Here is a 10,268-nt window from a genome sequence, read left to right as displayed (position 1 = left end):
TCCTACTTACTGTTGCTTCGATTTTTGTCCTTATCAGGTTTTTCATATTGTTACTCTCTTCACTGAATTTTCCTTGTAAAATGTCCTTGTAACTGTTGAATTCTTCCAAAACACAAACATTTTCTGCTTGGGTAAACAGATCTAAGCAGTTGGATTTGGGTACTTGGTAGGCCATTTTTTTTACTTTGAAAAAAGTCTTAATTTACTTACTTTATATCTATATAGGGAGTAGGTCCTCTTCCACGGAGGCCACCAGGTTGCACCGCCATGTTACTACAGTAGTCCAGAACAGACAAACCGAACACTGGCTCTAGACAGGGCCATTCATGTTTTTCGCGAGTTTTGTAGCCACCATAGGTTCTCCGACATGCTTGGAAGGGGAGTGGGAGGGGGAGGGATATTTAGCTGGTTGCAATCTGCAACCTCACCGCTAATGCCACTAAAATCTACACAAAGGTCCTTTAAACTAAGTTTATGCAACTGGCCCCAGGTCGATTCACAGACTGGCAGGACAAATCTGGGTGAAAAGAAAGTAATGTGAATAGACAGGTACTGACAGTAAAGCTTGTGCAATGTTACTGACAGGTTATTGTTATAGATACACCATATACAGTGGTACTGAAAGCAGACAGGTCTAGTAGTACTGAGAAGACACAACTCTCATACAGTAGTGCTGATAGCAGACACTATTACTGGAAAGCAGGTTTTGTATAAATCAAGGATTCCATCTAGTGGTCAGTTAATGATGTCTCTTGTTGCTGTCCAGGTTGTGAAGACTTTCAAATATGAATGCTGCCGCTCAAATATGCTGCCAATATTAGATGTATCTCTTTAAATTGAGTGAATTTTTCTAGACATGTTGATGATTCAGCAGTCACCATGTTTCATGTATAATAGTGCACAACTTTACTTGGCATCATAATTGTAGTACCCTGCTACATTTGTTTACATATTACATTTTGTTTACATATTGTTTCTTTATGTATATCAGTTCACAATTATACATTATATCTCTGAATATGTTCTGGTTCAATTATTGCTGGAGTGTAATAACTTTTGCATTCATTTATATAATTTATATTAATTTATACCATTTGTTATTAGCCAGTGCCAATCAGGAGAGGAGTGTTTTGGAGCTGTTTTCAGTCAGTAATTCTACAAAAACTGCTGCAAACGCCATAACCACATGTGGATTGTTGTTAGTTAGCTATTGCCCTCGCTACCTGGGATGAGAAGACTGTGTTTGTGGGAAACACAATGTGCACCAAGTTTCTGAGTGAGTATGGATGCTATCTGAGAACTGTAATGATATGGACATTTATAGTTAGAAGATAGGAAATGTATTAGTGTTTGTGAATTTCTGGATAGTGTGCTTCGGACACAGCCACACATGCTGCTGCTGTGGAAGTGCTCAGGCCTTGCCACTGCATGCCAGTGAAACCTGTCTTTTGCATACAGACAGAGCCTCAGGGCTGGTTTCTCCATTGCACAACTCACCACTGGACAGAGATTTTGAAAAGACAGTTACAGGTTTGTTATTCGGGTTAAAGTGGGAAGAAGCAGCAGGTCTGACAGGCAGCTTGAGTGAAGTGGAGGCTGCGGAGGAAGCACCTGGACCGTCTGAGTGAAATAGTCCATCAAGGGAAGCACAGGCAGGCGGTGGAGGAGATGGCAACATATTGGCCTCTCATAATCGGCAGAAATCACCGATGCCGATATTTCATTTTAAAGCTTTTATTGGCCGATACCGATGACGTGCCGATAATATCGTGCATCCCTAGTAAAAAGTACAACACATGGGAGTTTTGAGCTCACAATAACAGTATAGCTATAAAATAAGCTAACTAGCTAACTTCTTTGCACCCTAGTCAGAGTCATATGTCCAAAATTGTTAATTACTGTAGACACATCCTAATTGTAAATTTTAGTAGACTCTCAGATGTGAACAGGTATGCCATAACGGGGAGGCTGTGGCTCAGGAGTTAGAGCGAGTCGTCCACTAATTGGAAGATCGGCAGTTCGATTCCCGGCTCCTCCAGTCCACATGCCGATGTGTCCTTGGGCAAGATACTTAACCCCAAATTGCTCCTGATGCCATCAGTTTATGAATGTGTGTGAATGGTTAGTGTCCTCTGATGGGTAGGTTGGGACCTTGCATGGTTGAATGTGATTTGAAGTGTAAAAGCACTTTGAGTGGTCAGAAGACTAGAAAGGCGACAGTACAGTCTGTTTACCATAACATACTGTAAAATGAGAATTGAGTGGATGGACCACATAATGATGAATATAATAAGCATCTGCAGTTAAATACTATCATAGTGTCACATATGACATTGAGGTAAAAAATAAAATGTGGTAAAATGTAGAATTTTGCATATCCTAATTTTTTTATTTCTAAAATTACTTTTCAAGTTTTATTCAGTTAGATTTGTTTTGCACACATAAATCTAGGAGCCACATGTTATCCTGCTAATGATCCATAAATAAAATAACAAATTTCTGTTTCTTTTGTTTTGTTCCACTATAAAATTTAAACCAATCAATGTATCTATCTATCATATGATTAGTTGAAGAAGTAGTAACTTTAACACATAGTACATGTTTCTCTAACCTTAATAAAGTGATCATTTTAACCCAAACCAGGATCTTTCACTAGACCTAACCAAGTGGTATTTGTGCCTAAACCTAAACAGACATTAACTTTAGTATTGTCACCTCATAAAACATCATTATTTTTTTAACAGTGATTTGTAACAGTTTTAGAAAGCACAGATAAATGACGTTGTCCTGCAGATTACTGCCAATAGGGCTGCCAGATAAGAAAATGCTCATATGTGTCATTCTGGAGTCACATGGTGGTTGCTTTAAAGAGAGTCACCAGAGTAAAGAAAAGAAGAAAATGCTGCCAGTATATGATGCTAGCTATTGTGGATGACAGATGCTGGTAAGAATCACTCATTTACCTTTATTTTGTCTTGCAAGCATGTGATAATCAGAATAAATAGGCAAGGAGCCAGGTCCAGCCCTCATGATGTTTTCTGCTACCTTTTTTCACTATTATTTTCTGTTAGCCTATACCTTGGGCCATCACAAGTTGATAATGAGCACCGCCAACTCGGGGCCGTTTGGTCTCAGGGTGCCCAAAACCCCTTTTTTGGGACATGTTTCTGACAAAATTATGTAAATGCAAATATTAAGGTACAACAATCACATAAATAGTCATAAGTCTGAATAGCCAGGCTGGACCTGAATAGCCAGGCTGAATAGCCAGGTCCAGGCTTTCTCTTCCACATCTGCCCTCTCTTGGGTCTCAGTCAATGAGCTTGTATATAATTTCATTCTAAAATTGCAAATGTTATTGATGCCATTGTACCCACTAAGGTGAAGGTGGTCTCTGGTAAGAAAAGATCTCCATGGAGATGCCACACTGGTCAGAATAGAAAAAAGAGTGTTGAAAAGCTGAACACAGGTGGCAAAAAACAAATCTCCAGGTTCATTATGAGATCTGTAAAGACCACGAGGTGCTTTTTCCTTTGTTTCCCCCGAGACAAAGGAATAGCGCCAAAATGCTGCTTACAGACAATGGGAGTCCATTGCAAACTCCATTTCTAAGGATGCTTTGCGATTTTCACACCTCAGCAGGGAACAGTCAACATACAGTCTCTCATTGGCAGAGACGCTCCAGCACAGCGGAGCGTCCTGATGACGCAGCCATGACATCACCGCCCCTTTAAAAACTGAATGTGCCCTGAAGCACACGCCTTTCCCATGTTGCTGAGCTAGGGGTAACTTCTGTTCCTCTGTGAGTCAGCTTGACTAAAGGGGGTACCCCACGCACGTGTTTTCCCCTCATCGAAGGCTCACCTCGCCAGATGAGACGAGACTTCGCCCATGTTCACTCACGACCGCTGCTGCAACCAGCGTCCTCAAATTCCCTCGAGAAAGAAGAAACGGAGTTTCTTCAGGAAGACGTGGAACTTCACACACCCTGCTCGCTTTCTGAAGCGACCAAGTAAGAGGCATAAGTCTGGGCAGAGGCAGTGTTAGTTGTGTGTTCTTTTCAGCATCAGTTGCTGTTGTTTAGCATTTAGCTTTTTAGCTTTATTGCTATTGTTCTTGTTGTGTGAATTAATGGACCGCCTAGTCCATTTTCTCTGCTTTACTCTTAGGAGTATTTTAAGTTTGCTGCCTGTTTAGTTGTGTTCACCACGCTAGACTGTTTTGTGTTTGTCCCGCTCAGGACTACTGCTGTGTTTGTGCCACCGTGAGTGAGGAAGTAAGTTGCTTTGTCGATCAGAAACCAGACAACGTGCGTTACAGACTGCCGTCTGTTGTGGATTTTCGGAGCTGATGCACTGGCAGTTGTCAGTTTGAAGAAGAGAAGACCAAACCAAACTTCGTATGATGATTCTGGGAAAACTTTAATGAAGAACCTTGCAAGGGAGAGCGACTCAAGGGACACCTCCTGTTCGTACGGTGTCCCCAAACTCGTCTGACCCTCACAGTCCAAAACCAGCCTTTAAGCCAATCATAGAAACTAGTTCGTCAGTTCCGAATCATAAACCTATGACCTAAATCTGTATCTTTGGTTTGTCTTGTTGCGTCTGATGATGACCTGCATTCTGGCCTTGGTTCGCCTGTGAGGCTCCTGGTTTATTAAACAACATGTGTTATCTTCTGTTTGAGAGAACAGAAGAGTACAGCTTGACATTCTGTTGTCCTGGTCAGTTATGGAATATCCATAACAATCCCCTCTTATTGATCAAAAGATCAATACAAATTACCAATTTATGACTGGACTGGTGGACTGTAAGGGCACAAACAGAGTAGAAACAACATCCGCACAACAGATAACAATTCTCACACAAAAGTAATACAAGAATCAACAATTGCATTGAACAAAATCAAAAGTAAAATCATCAAAACACATAATCATTTAAACACATAATGCAATAACAATAAAAGCAAACAATCAGTAAATTAGATAAAAAACCCCTCTTATGTACCCCTTTAACACAACTGTCATGTGACCCATGAGTTCTGTCTTCCAACCACCAGGGGCAGTAGTGAGGCAAATCCTCAAAGAAGATCTCCTAGAACACCAAAGCGTTAAAGGAGGTCATTGACAGAGGTCACCAGTCACATGCGCAAACAACCTAAGACAAGACACTTCCTGCCTCTTACTAGATGAAATCCTAGCAACTTAAAGGGGAGTCATACAAACATTTGATTACATCATAACAATAAAACAAATCAATCACAAAGTGAAGTCTTCAACCCATGCACTTTGCGTACAGTAGAGGGCCATCACCATGGAGAGGTTACTAGCACATACGATGCATGGTGATGTGGAATCCATCCTCCTGGAGTGATCCTCTTCATTTTCATCAATTTTCAAACACACATTTCAAAAATAATTAAACATTCAATCACATTAATGAAAAACATATAAGATGACTAGATATTTAAGAGATTAATCATTAACACTACTCTATTTCTACAACTTTTCTCAAACTAAAAATGCATAAGATTAATAATCACATCATTAAAGAATCAAAAAATTATTCTAAGATGTCACCTGTAAATAGAAAATGATATGTTTCTTCAACTTTATGAAGTACAAACAAACATAACTCTATTCAATTTAGCACGGTGTGAGTGATTTATACCAAGTCATTTTACATCTGTCAATAGGACATTTAAAAACAATAGAATTCACAATTCGTTTAACTCGGGAGAGAGCTGGTAAAATATGTCCATCAGTCTTTTCTGACTCTTTTTCTTCAGACTCTCTCATTGCAGCATTGTCAATGTATCTCACTGTTTTGTCAGGACTTACAGTGTTGTAGAGTCCCAATGGGCTCATTGATTTGTCCGTATGTCCAAGATCTGGCTCTTGGTCTGCATTTTCTGGATCATTCTGCAAAGGGCGCCCCTGTCCATGGGGCACTGGGTTCATGGCACCGACTGTGTCATGAGAAGGAAAGCCTTTCCGCTCTCCTTCGCCTGGAATCAGAGAGACTCCTGTCTCTCTCTCATTTGGACCGACTTGACCTGTCCCCTGCCCGAACCTACTAAACAGGAGAGAAAAAAGGAGTAACCATCCGGTTACCTGCCAGGGCTCTGCTCTCCTCCGCCAGTGGTTGGGGGGGCCAGTCTGCACCTTGTGGCGTGGATCCATTCTGCTCTGCCTTCGACCTTCAGGGCCGTCCTAGTAGTCAGCAGCACCTGGTATGGACCTTTCCACCTAGGAGACAAAGACACTTTTTCCAGAGATTTGATTAATACCAGGTCACCTTCTCGAAAGGAATGAATTGGTTCTTCCGATGGTTTGGGGAGTCTGTCAGCCACCTGTAAATGATACTTTCTCAAAATCTCTGTTAGTCTTTTCACATACTCAGTCATGAACTCATCCGTCCAAAGCAGAGTAGCTTTGTGTGGTGTCAGTGGGGGACTTGTCCCTGTGGACATTGGTCTTCCCATCAGCACCTCGTGAGGACTCAGTCCTGTAGTTGCACTTGGTGCACTCCGAATGGAGTACAGCACAATCGGCAGTGCATCAGGCCATTTCAGGCCTGTGGCTAGGACTGTTTTGGTCAATCTGTCTTTGATAGTTGCATTCATTCTCTCAACTTGACCTGAACTCTGTGGATGATAAGGAACATGTACCTGCCACTTAAATCCTAAGATTTCTGACAGTCCCTGAGTGATTTTTGACACAAAAGCTGGACCTCTGTCGCTATCTATTCCCTGCGGCACTCCGTACCTAGGGATTACCTCTTTTAGCAGACACTTTACAACTGTTCTTGCATCTTCTTTTTTCGTTGCAAAAGCTTCTACCCACTTCGAGAACCTGTCGGTTATGACTAGCAAGTATTTGAAGCCTTGTGAGCTTGGCATATGTACAAAATCTATTTGCATATTTACAAAAGGACCTGATGGGGGTTCTAAGTGGTCATGTTTCACTGTGCTATTCTTTTTTCTGGTCTGTTGACATATCATACAACTATCCACAAGTGTTTGTGAAACTTGAGTAATGCCTGGAGCAAACCACTGTGAGCGAATAACATCATTCATCACCCCTCTTCCAACATGCGCTGGACCATGCGTCACACGTGCCAGTACATGAAGGAGAGCTCGAGGGCAAACCGGTCGACCATCAGGGTGGAGCCACAAGCCAGACTCCGCGTCAACTTTACAACCTTTACGCAACCAAAGACTTCGCTCCCTGTCATCAGCGTGATTTTGCATTGTCACGACATCATTAGCGGAAGGAACTGGAATTGGATTGGTAGGTTGTGTGGAGGCACATTGAAGTACCAAAGAGGGAGAGGAAAGTGCCGCTTGTTTGGCTGCAGTGTCAGCCATTGCATTTCCTCGTGAAACAGGATCAGTTCCATTCGTGTGAGCAGCACATTTGATGATTGCAAGCTGAGATGGGCGCAAAATAGCATCTAACAGGTCATTAACCAAAGTGTGATGCTGTAGTGGTTTTCCAGAAGATGACACAAAACCTCTCATCTTCCATAACTGGCCAAAATCATGAGCAGCGCCAAATGCATATCTTGAGTCAGTGTAAATAGTAGCCACCTTACCAGAAGCAAGAATACACGCTCTAGTTAGAGCATACAGTTCTGCTGCTTGAGCAGAGGTACCTGGAGGCAGTGCTTTTGCCTCTACTACCCCCCAATCGTTAACTACTGCATAGCCAGCTAGATGTGTGCTATCAGATGGTCTGCTAGCTGAACCATCAGTGTAAAAAATCAAATCAGAATTGGGTATTGGTGTCTGCAACAAGTCTGGCCTTGGGGATGTACACAGGTCAATAGTTGTGATGCAATCATGCTCATCATCTGTGTCAATCAATGGAAGGAGAGTAGCTGGATTCAATGGAGGTGAGCGTTTTAAAGTGATGTGTGGACTATGAAGAATGATTGCTTCATAGCCTGAATGACGTGCAGCTGTCATGTGTTGGGTAGCAGATGTGTTCAAGATGTGAAGTACTGCATGTGGAACGTGCACAACACAGTCATGAGCCAGTACAATTGGAGAAGATTTCTCAATCATGATGGCAACGGCGGCCACCGCTCTTAAGCAACCTGGCATGCCAAGAACCACAGGGGTTAGTCGAGAGGAGTAGTACGCAACTGGACGGTAATGAGACCCATGTTTTTGCACGAGAATGCCTGTAGCAAAGCCATCTCGTTCATGTACATGCAGATGGAACGGCTGATGATAGTCCGGCAGCCCCAATGCCGGAGCCAAGGTGAGAGCATGTTTCAGGTCCTGAAAAGCTTTGTTCATGTCCTCAGTCCACTGCACCTTGGGAGGAGCTGATTGCAGTGTGGCGTTTCGCAAAACAGAGTCCATAGCAGCATACTCAAAGATCCAATGTCTGCAATAATTCGCCATCCCCAAGAATGAGAGCATTTGTTTCTTGGTTGTGGGAGGAGGCATGTTAACCAGCAGTTTCAACCTCTCCGGTGACAACAGGCGCTGTCCATTTTTCAAAACATGACCCAAGTATGTCACCTCAGACCGACAAAATTGCAGTTTGGCAAGTGATGCTCTATGACCACACTCAGCTAGTCTCTGTAGGAGCAAGATGGAGTCCGTTCGACAAGCTTCCTGTGATGGTGAAGCTATCAGGAGGTCATCTGCATACTGTAGGAGAGTGGAGCCCCCTGGAAAGTGGAGGTCATCCAAGTCCCGTTTCACTGCTGCTGCGTAAACTGTAGGACTCTCGACAAAACCCTGAGGCAAACGCTGCCAGGTGTACTGTTTTCCTTTGAATGTGAATGCAAACAGATACTGGCTATCTGGATGCAACGGGATTGAGAAAAAAGCTGAACTCAAATCAATGACTGTGTAGTGTGTTGAGTTGGATGGTAGTGAAGCTAAAATCGAATTTGTGTCTGGCACAATTGGAGCTGTTGGCACTACAATGCTATTAATAGCTTGCAAATCTTGTACAAAACGCCATTCATCTGGGCGGTTTGCTTTTGGAATGGGTAAAATGGGTGTGTTACATGGGCTTGTTGTTTGAACCAACACACCTTGATCCAGTAAAGACTGAATTACACCTTCAATACCAGCAATTGACTTGTGTGGCAAATTGTATTGCCTGACCATTGGTAGTTTAGCACCAGGTTTGAGTGTGACTTCGTGAGGTGGAGCCGAATTCACAAAACCCACATGGTTTTTATGTTTAGCCCATAAAATAGATGGAACCTCTGAAAGCTCTGATGGAGGCCCATACTGTGTGGGGAGGGGTGGTTGTTGCAAAACAAACCTACTCTGAGGTAGCTGGATGTGCTCAGTTAAAGATAACATGTACAGCTCAAGGCCCAAGTGTGTTATTGTTTGAGTTTGAGGAGTCTGCGCAGCTCCTCTCAATGCCTGGCACTGTGCCACCATGCTTTCAAGCTGTTGTGGGTCACAGCCAGGAGAGACAGCTACAGTGATGTATGGAAATGAATCTTTATCATTAACCAATTTGCGCTGTGCGTCAGATAACCGAATTGGAATTGCACATCCCTGTGGACCAACAAACAAACATTGTTCACACTCCAACCCCTCTTGTGTATTCAAAAACACATCAGCTAATTGTTTGTACACCTCTGGGGGGTTAAATGCTGCTGTACAGTGACACTGTAGTACAGGCCTCATGGCAGACATCTGTGTTGCACATGCTGGTGAAATTTGAGCAATTTTTTGAATGCTAGATACTGTGAAACTGGAAGCCATGTTAAAATCAGTCAATGACCAACAATACAAACAATCAGCAATAGTTTTCAAAAACTGAAATGCATGAGCAGCCTTCACATCAGGTAGGCTTAAAAACAATCCATCAGGTGTGCATTGAATGGTGGCATGTAGCTTGCAAAGTAAATCTCGTCCCATGAGATTAATTGGACTTTTCTCAGAAATCAGGAAAGAATGTTGCACATCTGAACCTTCAACAGTTATTTTAGCTCTCTGTGATAGTGGCTCAACAACAGGAACGCCGGAAACACCCACGGTGGTGACAAAATTAGGTGTTGGTGTACATACATGCTCATCAGCTTTAACAGTGGAAATTGTGGCCCCACTATCTACCATAATGTCAACTCTACTACCATTTACTTCAACAGGCATTATTGGATCTTCTGAAGGATCTTTTGAAAGTCGAATTACAGCTGCTTGAATGGGAAATGTTTTTTCTGATCCTGCCCCTCTATGGCCTCCCTATGCTTGATTGTAATATTGTCCATGATTCACATTATCAA

The 10,268-nt window shown here is 42.6% G+C and overlaps 1 long non-coding RNA gene across 1 annotated transcript; it reads right to left on the bottom strand.

The window, feature by feature from the left end:
- Positions 1–4,402: 4,402 nt before the first annotated feature.
- LOC137169101 (uncharacterized) lies at positions 4,403–10,203 on the bottom strand. Its single transcript, XR_010924402.1, has 2 exons — positions 5,840–10,203; positions 4,403–5,376 (listed from the first exon to the last, which is right to left on the bottom strand). It is a non-coding gene; the product is annotated as an uncharacterized lncRNA (long non-coding RNA).
- Between the last annotated feature and the right edge of the window lie 65 nt (positions 10,204–10,268).

Source organism: Thunnus thynnus, chromosome 18, assembly GCF_963924715.1.
Source record: "Thunnus thynnus chromosome 18, fThuThy2.1, whole genome shotgun sequence".
Taxonomy (NCBI): Eukaryota; Metazoa; Chordata; class Actinopteri; order Scombriformes; family Scombridae; genus Thunnus; species Thunnus thynnus.
This window is presented reverse-complemented; position numbering and strand designations above follow the sequence as displayed.